This window comes from Schistocerca cancellata, chromosome 6 (genome assembly GCF_023864275.1).
Source record: "Schistocerca cancellata isolate TAMUIC-IGC-003103 chromosome 6, iqSchCanc2.1, whole genome shotgun sequence".
NCBI lineage: Eukaryota > Metazoa > Arthropoda > Insecta > Orthoptera > Acrididae > Schistocerca > Schistocerca cancellata.
This window is the reverse complement of record NC_064631.1, coordinates 23,800,446-23,813,298: the sequence shown is the minus strand read 5'-3', so window position 1 is coordinate 23,813,298 and position 12,853 is coordinate 23,800,446. Positions and strand designations below refer to the sequence as shown.

The 12,853-nt window shown below is 41.3% G+C and overlaps 1 protein-coding gene across 1 annotated transcript in view; it reads left to right on the top strand.

Annotated features, from left to right (window-relative positions):
- The window catches only part of LOC126088512 (glucosidase 2 subunit beta), a 182,478-nt gene that overhangs the window by 61,719 nt on the left and 107,906 nt on the right, over nucleotides 1-12,853 (top strand). The gene's annotated exons all lie outside the window — the stretch shown is intronic.

The window sequence follows — 12,853 nt, the reverse complement described above, 5'->3', positions numbered from 1 at the left end:
AGGTTATGGAGCAGTCAAGTGAAGAACATTGTGTTGGGCAGCATGTTCAGCAAATGGATGGTCCAGCTGTTTCTTTGCCGCAGTTTGTTGGTGGATATTCATGCGGGCAGGCAGCTTTTTGGTTGTCATGCCCATGTAGAATGGAGCACAGTGGTTGCAACTTAGAGCTTGTAGATCGCAGAACTGCTTTCACAGATAGCCCTGTCTTTGATGGATAGGAGATGCTTGTGACCAGACTGGAGTAGGTGGTGGTGGGAGGATGTATGTGACAGGCAGTGCATTTAGGTCAATTTCAGAGAGATGAACCATGAGGCAAGGGTTTGGAAGCAGGGGTGGAGTGGTGATGGACAAGGATATTGTGTATGTTCGGTGGGCAGTTGAATACCACTGTAAGAGGTTTCCAGAATGAGATTTTCACTCTGCAGCAGAGTGTGCGCTGATATGAAACTTCCTGGCAGATTAAAACTGTGTGCTGGACCGAGACTCAAACTCGGGACCTTTGCCTTTCGCTAGCAACTGCTCTACCATCTGAGCTACCCATGCACAACTCAGGACCTGTCCTCACACCTTCAGTTCTGCCAGTACCTCATCTCCTACCTTCCAAACTTCACAGAAGCTTTTCAGCGAATCCTGCAGAACTAGTGCTGCTGGAAGAAAGGATATTGTGGAGACATGGCTTAGCCAAAGCCTGGGGGATGTTTCCAGAATGAGGTCCCGAGTTCGAGTCTCGGTCCAGCACACAGTTTTAATGTGCCAGGAAGTTTCACTGTGAGAGGTGTTAGCATGATAGTGGTTAGGATATTGCTCATTTCAGGATGCGACGAGAGGTAGTTGAAACTCAGAGGGTTACTAAACTCTTGGATCATGTTGTGAAGGAGGTTACTGTAAGTACAGGTACCTTGATCTGACATGCAGATGACATTATTTCACCGACTCGTAGTGGCATAGAAGAAAGAATGGAGCAGTGTGCCACAAACCAATAAGGTTCCATTGTACCAATTATTATCTTGTTCCATTTATGTATGGAGCAAGGGAACAATGATTCCTTAGATGCTTCTTCCTGTATGGCTGCTGTAATTAGTCTGATCTTGTCTTTGTGATCCATAGGGGAGCAGTAGATAGGAGACTGTAGTCTATTCCTAGAGTCATCACTTAAAATTAGTTCTAGAAACTTTCTGAGTACTCTGTCATGTGATTGATTGTGTCTGTCTTCAAGCATCTGTCAGTTCAGTTCTTTCAGCATCTTTGTGACACTCTCCCATGGAGCGTCTGTTCATGCTATCATTCTGCATCCGCATCTATGTCTATACTCTGCAAACCACCGTGAGGTGCACAGTAGAGGTCATGTCCCATTGTACCAGTTATAAGGGTTTCTTCCTGTTTTATTCACATATGGAGCATGGGAAAAATGATTGATTGAATGAATGCCTCTGTGCATGCAGTAATTACTCAAATCTTATTCTCACGATCCCTATGTGAGTGATAAGTAGAAGGTTGTAGTATATCCCTAGAGTAATCGTTTAAAGCCAGTTCTTGAGACTTTGTTAATAGACTTCCTTGGGATAGCTTACGTCTGTCTTCAAAAGTCATCTATGTAACTATTCAGTATCCCCTGTTAGTCATATTTGGTGTGGATCCTGCACGCTTGAGCAGTATTCTAGATTCTAGATGTTTTGCATGCAATCTCCATCATAGACTGATTCCCCCAAATATTCTACCAATGAATTACAGTCTGCTCTGAGCCCTTTCTGATCAGTGCAGGCTGCTTTTCCCTGCCCCATCCCTCCATACTGCATTTTATTACTTCTCTATAGCTGTTTTATCTTACTTCATCTCTTACCAGATTCTGTTTCTTAGGTGATATTGCAAAAAATAAAATTGACTGTCCAATCTTTTCCCTTTGTGAAACACCTTAGTATTCAGTTTTCAGAGGAGGGAGGGGGTGATAGTCTTATTCATTTCTCCGTCAGCCCCAACGATAATCTAATAACCAATCAACCACACGTAAAAACTTATGATAAAAAAAGCAAATCCTGAAGTTAATTCTTATATTTGAAACATGGTCTTACTGGAGCTGAACTAACAATGCACCAGTAGTTGAAACAACACATAACTGTCACAGAGATGCTTCAGGAAGTCAAATGTGAATCCCTAGAGGGAAGGTGAAATTCTTTTCAAGAAACACTGAGAAAATTTAGAGAAATGGTATTTGAACGAACAATTCTACCGCCACCAATATAAATTGTGCATAAGGACCACAAGGATAAGGATTTGAGAAATTAGGCCTCATAGTTGGAAAAGAAAGGAAATGACTAATAACGGTGCCGGGTACCCTCCACCATGCTCTGTGCAGTGGCTTGTGAAGCATCGATGTAGATGTAGAAGTAATAGAATGGTATAGAAGTAACATAATAAATGAAACAAATAGTACTACTTACATCTTTGTGGTGAGAATAGTTTCTTGGGTAGCATCTTTGGAATTATGTTGTATATAAATTCTGGAGCAGCCATATTACTCCAACCAGGCAGATGTAGTTGTGAAAAGCGAAGTTTCATTTAACTCCTCCATTCTGGAGTATACTTTATCTATGTTGAGATTATCAAGTGGTATTACAGTGTCTGTAAGCTGTAAAGAAACTCCAATTTACCTGTGTAATAATGAACAAGACAATGAAAAGAAAAGCTAAAGAGCAGATTCATTAATCCCGTAAACCCAAAGGTGGTTGGGTGATAGAAATATACTCTTGGAGGCGTGCATAAAATGTTAAGCATTATGAATTTTATATCAGACAAACATTGAGAGACTTATAACCCAGAATTTGAAATTTGGTAGTAGATTGTAGTGTAGGATAGCAGTCTGCCAGTTGAGTGTGTATGTTGTATTAGGTTACCTTACATTGGGGAAGAGTATTCAAAGAACTGCGACTGACACCCAAACACCAGAAAACTAACATGCATCAAGATTAGAAAATGTTGCATTGATAATGGCTAGACAGCCAAAATCTGTATTTGCGTAATAAAACCTATATGTATGTTATATGTTTGCACCGACTTTATTTATGTATGATGCAATAAGGAATCTGTTTTCACACTAGACTGCCAGGAAAACTTAAGAAAATCAACACATTTATAGCACTGGTTGTGTAACTACAGTCAGTCTGCACCTGAAGAAATTATTTTGACGTATGTTGTGGTAAAAATGTTTGGAAGAGGTTTAGGTTATAAAAACAACACAACTGTTGCTTGTTGGTTGGTGGACTGTGAATAAACATGTCTGTGGAATGTGGACCCATGTATCAGGGAAAATGAAGGAAAATTATCTGAATTCAGTGAACCAAAAGGAATTGTGGTATTGAAACACACTATAGTATTTTGGGTCATTGTGATTGCAGACAAGGTTGGTGATCAGAGACTTTGAACTGTCCCTGTTGTTAGTTATTCGGAAACTGTAGAAAAACTTGTAGAAAAGCTACCTCATGCTGATTAGTGGCTGCCTTTGAATGAGGGAGGATGCTATTGTTGTGGCAGTATCTGTGTTTCAAGTTCCTGTTCCTTGAAGTTGAATAGTTATTAATGAGGCCAAAACTTTCCAGGATGATATGGGAGATCCTGAGGGAGGGTTGAAATAGACTATGAGAAGAAGGTACACAGTAGTGGTATAGGTACATGGAAGAGGGAAACACATATGAGATACATATAATCAATAAAATTACTAGTATTGTGAATTTGTTACAATTGCTTACCCAGGACGGAACACAAGTATTAGCCAGTCTTGATAGAAATACACTGACAGAAGAAAAATGGCAACACCAAGAAGAGTTGTGCGACATAAATGCAAGTTGGTAGGAATCAGAAAGATGATATCTATTCACATTTCATGCCAGTCAAATAAGAGTGGTGCTAGTTGTGCCACTATGGAATACAAATCAGGTTTGCTTTAAATACATGCTGTAACAGTAGTGAGCATTAGTTACCTTTGAGACTGGGTGTTATGAGTTGATGTTAGTCAAGAATGCCTTTAAGGTGACAGACACCATTATCAACAAGTCACTCAGTTTGAATGAGGTCATGTTAAAAGGCTACAAGAAGTTGAATGCTCCTTCTGCAAATTTGCAGAAAGACTTTACAGTAATGTACCCCCTGTACGAGACTGCCGGTAGCGGTGGTCACAAGAACGTGCAGTCGCAAGAGGACAGGGCTGTGGATGGCCACGTGGTACTACACAGAGCAAAGAACATCATGTTCAGTGTGTTACTCTGGCGCATCGTACTGCATCTGCAACAGCAATTTTAGCAGCAGTTGGCACCACAGTGCCACAGTGAACTGTTACGAATCAATTATTTCAAGGACAGCTCCAAGTCAGACACTCTGTAGCGTGCATTCCACTGACCCCAAACCATCACCATTTGCGACTTCAGTGGTGTCAAGCAAGAGCTCATTGAAGGGCAGAATGAAGGTCTGTTGTGTTTTCTGATGAAAGCTTGTTCTACCTCAGTGCCAGTGGTTGCCTTAATTTGGTTATGAGGCCGCCAGTTAAGGGCTTGCAACCTGAAGTTATGGTCTGCGGTGTGATTTCTTATGACAGTAAGAGCACTGTCGTGGTTATCCATCGTGCCTGACTGCAAATTTGTACATCAGTCTGGTGATTTGACTGGTTATCCTCTCATTCACAAACAGCATTCAAGTGGTGATTTCAAACAGAGTGACTCTCACCCACATACTGCTGTTATAACCCAACATGCTCTACAGAGTGTCGATTTGGTACGTTGGCCTGCTGGGTCACCAGATCTCTCTCCAATTGAGCACATGCAGAACATCATGAGACAACAACTCCTGCATCATCTACAAACAGCATTACGCGTCCCTGTATTTACGTGGATAGGCATGGAACTCCATCCCGTAGACTGACATCTGGCACCTGTATTGTACAGTGCATGTCACATTTGCATGATGCTTGCAGTCAACATCTGCCACTTACACTGGTTATTAATGTACCAGCATTTTACGTTTTCAGTGACATATCTTGTTCCTACATTAACCTGTGGTCTTGCAATGTTAATCATTTAAATATGTGACCCAGACAAATGTATTCCCAAAATTTCATTACTCTACATTAAGTATTTTTTGGTGTTGTGATTTTTTTCTCATCTGTGTGTATCTAGGGGAGAACTTAAAACCAACAGTAGGATAGCAAATATGTGTTAAGAAACTAAGGCTTGCAATGAATTGAAGTCCATGTATGTAAAGCCAACCTTACCACAGCAGTAAAATTTTATATGCCTATTAGCTGTGTAAATGATGTAGAAATTGAAATAATGTTTGATGAGGCAAAAGAAAGTATTCAGAATGTTAAGAGACACGAAAACTTACTTGTGATGGGGAACTAGAATATGATAGAAAGGAGAATAGTAGAACATTGACTGGAGGGAAGGAATGAAAGAGGGGTACCGACATACTAGAATTTTGGATGCAGAGTGATTGAATCATTGCTGGCACTTCATGGAAGAATATTGTTTACATGGAAGAGATGTGAGTACAGTGGAAGATTTCAGGAATGTTATATAATGATAAGACAAAGATTTTGAAATGAGATTCTAAACTACAAAACATTCCCAGGGACAGATTCTGACCATAATTTACTCATTATGACCTGTTAATTAAAACTGAAAACATTGCAGAAATGTAGGAAATTAATGAAATGGAACCCGGATAAACTGAAAGAACCACTGGTTATGTAATGTTTCAAATGCAGCATTTACTAATAGTTAACTAAAACAGGAATACTACAAGAATAAAAATTGAATTTCTAGTAGTTTACTGTCGAGTTGAGATTTTCACAAATGTTTTATTTGTATCTTACAGAAACTAGCAGTACGGCAATAAACAGCCTTTTAAACACGGTGCTAACGGCAATCAAGTAATTTATAGCAATACAACAATTTAAAAAAAATTAATGAACATTAGTGAACAGGCTACTAACGTAAATACAGAACTTGTTAATAAAGTATGGCGAGGTAGTGAAGCTACCAACACCGCCATTTAAAAAAATTAAACAGGTCTCAGCAAACACACGATTAATGGCAATAAAAGGAATTTACAAACTTGGAGGAATTTAAAGAAAATTTAAACAAAAGTGTCCTGGAATATCATTAGAACACAACAGATATGACGGACCCGTGTAAGGCAGCCACAAATCACCCACTCAGGGATGCTCAGGCTAGACAGAATACTGACCAATTTAAATACGCCCGTAAACACAATTGCCACTCTCAGGCTGGTCACTGCACCGACTTTTAGCCAGCGACAACTTGTTATAAGATGGCTTAACTTGCTGACAGAATTAGAGCTAACCTCATGCAAGGAAACATTACACCACACAGTCCTGAATGAGCGACCACATGATCAACCAACAAGAAGCATGAATTTACTCATAACCCATGACAGAATAGCGAAACAATTAAACTGCCAAAACTGGAAAGATCACTGTCTTCAATTACACCGGTGCCAGGGACAGGAAACCCGGTCGCCGGAGGTCACAAGGCAGAAGAGACACTGGTTACACAAAATTATTACTTAATGATTAAACCTTCCCCCAACTGAACTTGCAATTATGCTCAAACAGGTAGTACACAACCTCCGATGGCAAGGATCCACACATCCGACCGCACACACGTCACCAGCATACCCAACACGCCACGGTCACGTGACAACACGTTCTGTCAGTTCTGTCAGTGGAGATCACGTCTTCTCTGCAACGTTGATGGGTAGTGACCATTCGTTCATGTCAGGTGTCTCCTTTTAAACTCCAGTGTTGAAACGAAGGATTTAAAGAAGCTTGTTAACGTGCTACCAAGGTGAAATGAACAGCAACTACTCGTGGGGCGATTCTGTATACAACCAACACGCGGGGAGCTCTTCCGTCTACTCAACCCGCTCGTTACACACAACCGACATACATCACGTGGCAACTCAGTACAACCGACCACGCCTGCTTCGCGCTGGAGAGCCACACTGCCCTCCCGTGTCCACCACTCTGTCTCCGCGCAATGCTCCTACTTCCGCGCCACCACACGGGGTTACAACCGGTCAAAGACCTCACTTCCTCCACAGCAGTTTCCCGGAAGCAAAAACGCAGATATCGATAGCAGAGGGAAAAGACAACCAAGCAGCCACTTAATGACAGACAACATATCAAACAAACATGTCAGGGGAAGAAAAGGAAAACCAGTGCAATCTAAACACAAGGTGTAGCGCGAGTTGATACACGGCTCAGAAGCATAGGATCAAATAGATAAAAAGATAAGGCTCAATAGAAATCCTGGGTAACACATGAGGTATTGAATTTAATTGTGAGAAGGAGAAAATATAAAACTGCAGTAAACAAAGCAGGCAAAACAGAATACAGATGTCAAAAAAAGATAGATTGACAGGAAATGCAAAGCAGGAATGGCTAGAGTAGAAATGCAAAGCTGTGGAAGCATGGATGACTATAGGAGAGATGGTACCTGAGGAAAATTAATGAAACCTTAAAAAAAGATAAGTTGCTGAGGTGGCAAGCCAGTATTAGGGTGAAAGGTGGAAGGAAACTGACATAATGAACTTCAAAACAATGTAGAAAGGATAGAGGAAATAGGTACAAATGAGAGAAGAGACATGATACTCCATAAGTAATTTGACAGATACTTGGAGAACAAAGATGAAATGAGGCAACTGGAGTAGATGACATTTCCTCAGAATTATTGAGATGTGTGGAAGAACCAATTATGATAACATTGTGTATGATATGAGACAGGTGAAATGCAGTGAGACTTCAAGGATAATGTAAAAATTCTTATTCCAAAGAAGACAGCTGCTGACTGATGTGAATGTTTTCAAACCATCAGTTTAATAAGTCATGGTTACAAAATAACTAACGGGATTATTTACAGAAGAATGGAAAGACTGGCAGAAAGCGACCCTGGGGGAAGATCAGTTTGGTAAGAATACACAAGGCAATACTGATCCTACAACTTATTGTAGAAATCTATATTTTTAACACTTACAGGTTTAGATAAAGCTTTCGGCAGTGTTTGTTGGTATACTTTCTTGAAAATTCTGAAGATGTCAAGAATAAAATACAAGAAATGAAAGGCTATCTACAGTGTGTTGAGAAACAAGACTGCAGTTGTTAAGAGTTGAAGGTAGTAATTGAGAAGGGAGTGAGGTAGGGTTGTGAGCTATTCTGATGTTATTCAATCTGCACACTTAGTAGAGGAAACCAAGGAGAAATTTAGTAAGGGAAATACAGTTGATGCAGATGAAATTAAAGTCCTGAGGTTTTCTGACAACATTGTCATTGTATCAGAGATGGCAAAGGACTTAGAACATCAGTTGTATGGAATGCAATGTTCATTGTCTTTTAAAGAGGTTATAGAATGAAAGGCAGCAAAACTGTAACAAGGGTAATGAAATGTACAATCAAAACAGGTGATGCTATGGGAATTAGGTTAAGAAATGATGCATTTAAAGCAGTTCACGAATTTGGGATTTGGGTAGCAAGATAACTTACTGTGACCAAAGCGAAAAGGACATAAAATGCTGACTTGCAACAGCAATAAAAGTGTTTTTGAGAAAGAGAAATATGTTAACATTGAATACAAATTTAAATGTTCAGAAGTCTTATCTGGAGTGAAATCTTGTAGAGAATTGGTATGTATGCGATTTATGGTTTCGAAATACGGTGTTACAGAAGAATGGTTAAGATTGCAGGTATCATTAATGAGAAGGTTCCTATAAGTATAATAATGAGGTTAAATGGATGTAGGCTGCAGTGATGTAGAGATGAAGAGGCTCGCACAGGTAGAGTAGAACGCTTTATCAGACCAGACTTTGGATTGGAAACAACAACAACAACAAAGCAGTCAATTTTCTGCAGAAAATTGTGATGTAGCTTGGGTTGACTTCACAAGAACCTCAAAGTAGAGCACCACAGTTTTCGTGCGGGAGAACAATAAAATTGTTGGTTTCAATTAAGCAGCTAGAATATAAAGCTTCCTGGGAGATTAAAACTGTGTGCTGGACCAAGACTCAGACCTAGGACTATTTGAGTTTCACAGGAAAGTGCTCTACTGACTGAGCTATCCAAGTTTGACTCATGACCCTCTCTCACAGCTTTACTTCTGCCAGTAACTAATCTCCCACCTTCTAAACTACACAGAAGTTCTCCTGCATACCTTGCATGATGAGCAATCCTGGAAGAAAGGATATAATGCAGAAATGGCTTAGCCAAAGCCTTAGGCATTGTTTGCAGAATAATTTTTCATTCTCTAGTGAAGTGTGCACTGGTTAATACTTCCTGGCAGATTAAAACTGTGTGCTGGGACTCGAATCTCTCTCTCTCTCTCTCTCTCTCTCTCTCTCTCTCTCTGTCTCTCTCTCCAAGCATTAATCCTGACTTGCGGGTCTGCTATTTTGCTACATCTCCCCTATTTCTCCCTGTCGTTGACATCTTCTAGTTTTAAGCCAACAAAATGCATGTCTCCCCTGAGGTTGTCAGTCAATCTGTTTGGTGGTCTTCCTCTTGGTCTTGTTCCTCCTGGGTTGGTGTGGAGTGCTGTTTTTGCAACTGAGTTGTCTTGCCTTCTAATGACGTGGCTGTATCAGCAGGGATGGGCTTCTCTCACTTTTATCGGTGATCAGTGTGACACCAAACCTTTGCTGGACGTCTGTATTTTTTATGTGGTCACATCGTGTCAGTCTCGTGGACCATCGAAGCATCTTCATCTCCGAGATGTGTAACATTTGCGCCTGTTGTTTTGTCATAGAGTGACACTCAGTCCCATACATTGCTGCTGGGCATACCATGACCATATATACTTTTGACTTAAGATACTGAGGCATCTTTTTATCGCAGAGGACTCCAGTGACCTGTCTTCACTTGAGCCAAGCTGCATTCACCCTCATCTGAGTATCAAGAGTAGTGTCCCAGTCTGAGGTGACGACAAACCCTAGGTACTTAAAATGCATGGCCTTCTGCAAGTCTTCTTTGCTGTACTTACGGTGCCTCTGGTTTGGGAGCCACATTCTAGGTACTCTATATTTTGGACATTGAGATGCAGTCCATTTTCAACCAGTCTGTCCGTCCACGTTTCAACCTGGTGTTGGAGTTCACAGCGGGCTTGGTCGGCAAGTAGCACATCATTTGCATAAAGAAGGGTCTGGGGATGTGAAGTCTGTATGTCAACTGTTGCCGTATCCATGCAAAGGATGAATAGCAGTGGTGAAAGGGCAGAACCCTAATGAACACCCACAGTGTATCGAAGGGTGGAGAAATTCCAGCAGGACTCTGAACAACACTAGTGGAATTACGGTACAAAAGTTGCTCCCAGCTTACATACTCTTCAGGGTCACTATGGCAGCAAAGAGCTCGCCAAATAAGATCGTATGGGATGTGATCGAAAGCCTTTTCTTGGTCTAGAAATGCCATATGTACACTCTTCTGTCTATCTCTGTGTTTTTCAATGAAAAGGCGCTTGGAATGGATAGCATTGATGGTTCTGCATCCCTCAACAAATCCACACTGGTTTGGTGTTCCATAGACAATACTTCTGAGTCTGCTATCAAGTACCTGTTCAAAGATCTTTAAAGTATGACAGAGGAGTCGAATAGGACGATAAGTCGAGCAATTCTTCAAGACTCCTTTTCCCTTCCAGATTGGAACTGTTATGTTAGTTGTCCGTGCTTGTGGAAGTTGTTTTTCAGTGATGATTCAGTAGAAGAGTGAGGCAAGGAATTCTGAAGCAGGCTTTCTGAACATTTTCCAGATTTCTGCTGGTAGGTCATCTGGGCCAGTTGCTTTTCCATTTTTCATCGTGCTGATGGAAAGCATTACTTCCTCAGGTGTAATTGACGGGACGGATTCTAAGGTAGGATCAGGACTAGTAATTGGTGGATGCGTAAACTCTTTGTTGCTGATGTTGTGAAAGTAGTCTGTCCATCTCTGGAGAATAGATTGTTTATCTCTTAGCAGTTTGGCGCCGGCTCCCTTTTAGTGCATGACATGTCCAGTGTCCTGAGTTGAATGGTGACGTGACTTAGCAAGATGGTAGATGTTGTTTTCTCCCGATGGTGTGTCAAGCAGGGCATACAGTGTCTGGTAATACTGGTCTTTTGCTGCAGCTACTGCTCTTTTTGCTGCTGATTTCAGGTTGCGATATTTCTGGAGATCAGTGTCAAGTCGTGAGTTCCGCCAAGTCTTGTATATCATCTTTTTCTCCTTGATTGCTTGCTTGACTTCATCTGTCCACCATCGAGTTTGTTTGTCAATGTATTTTCTTCCAGGTATGGTTTTTCCCTGCGTTTTTGTCGCTGCTTGATGTATTTGTTCCACCGCATCTTTCCACATATCTTCAACTGACTGATCATCAGTCTTCACGGAGAAGTTTGCAAAGGCTGCCATCAACTTGTTTCGCTGGGTATTCGTTCGCCACCACTTAATTCGCTCATGCTCAGTCTTAGGTTTAGGTTTGGGTTGTATAACACACTTGCGAATATCGAGGACAAGCAATCGGTGTTGAGGGGCGATTCAGTCATATGGAATTACTTTGATATCCATTACCAGCTTCATGTCTTGTTGACAAAGTAGCCAATAATCGATCTGAGTAGCATGGCCTCCACTTGTATAAGTAGCCAGATGTGTTGGCCTCTTTTTAAAGTATGTGTTGGTCACAATGAGATCACAAGTTTCTGCAAAATCAAGTATCCGACATCCATCATCATTCTGCACACCGAATCCATGTCCTCCATGACATCGCATATATCCTTCTTTGTGGGCCCCGACATGTCTATTTAAATTTACTCCAACAATGATGGACTCATCCTGGGGAATTGCTCGAAGGAGAGCATCCAGACTGTTCCAAAATTTGCCCTTCTCTTCCTCAGTGCATCCAGTTTGAGGTGCATAGCAAGCTACAGTGTGGGCAGTGATAGCTGTTGAATCAGTCTTGGACATAAGCCTGTCGGACACCCTGTCGACACTATTGACATTGTAACGGAAGTCATGGTCAACGACTATTGCTACGCCGTTTCGTGGACTGGGACTCGAATGTGCAAGATAAATATCCCAGAATTGAGTTCCAGTCTGCCACTGGTGTGTGTGTGTGTGTGTGTGTGTGTGTGTGTGTGTGTGTGTGTGTGTGTGTGTGTGTGTGTGTGTCCCAGAGAGAGAGAGAGAGATAGAGAGAGAGAGAGAGAGAGAGAGAGAGAGAGAGGCACCATTTATACTGTTTTGAAATACCGTTACCAACACACAATGGAAATGAAACTGACTATTAAAATGATAATGTAGAATAGAGGAGTGTCTTCTTCTAGAATGAAATTTTCACTCTGCAGCAGTGTGTGCACTGGTATGAAACTTCCTGGCAGATTAAAACTGTGTGGGCAAGTGCTCTACCAACTGAGCTACCCAAGCATGACTCACGAGCTGTCCTCACAGCTTTAATTCTGCTAGTATCTCGTCTCCTACCTTCCAAACTTCACAGAAGCTCTTCTGCATACTAGCACTCCTGGAAGAAAGGATATTGCGGAGACATGGCTTAACCACAGCCTGGGGGATGTTTCCAGAATGAAATTTTCACTCTGCAGGAAGTTTCATACCAGCGCACACTCCGCTGCAGAGTGAAAATTTCATTCTGGAAACATCCCCCAGGCTGTGGCTAAGCTATGTCCCTGCAATATCCTTTTTTCCAGGAGTGCTAATTCTGCGAGGTTTGTCTCATTCCGTTACACAGTTTTAATCTGCCAGGAAGTTTCAGTGTCATCTTCTGTTTGAAAAGATCTAGTCTGTAGGAGCAAGTAGATTCTAAAACTGCTTTAA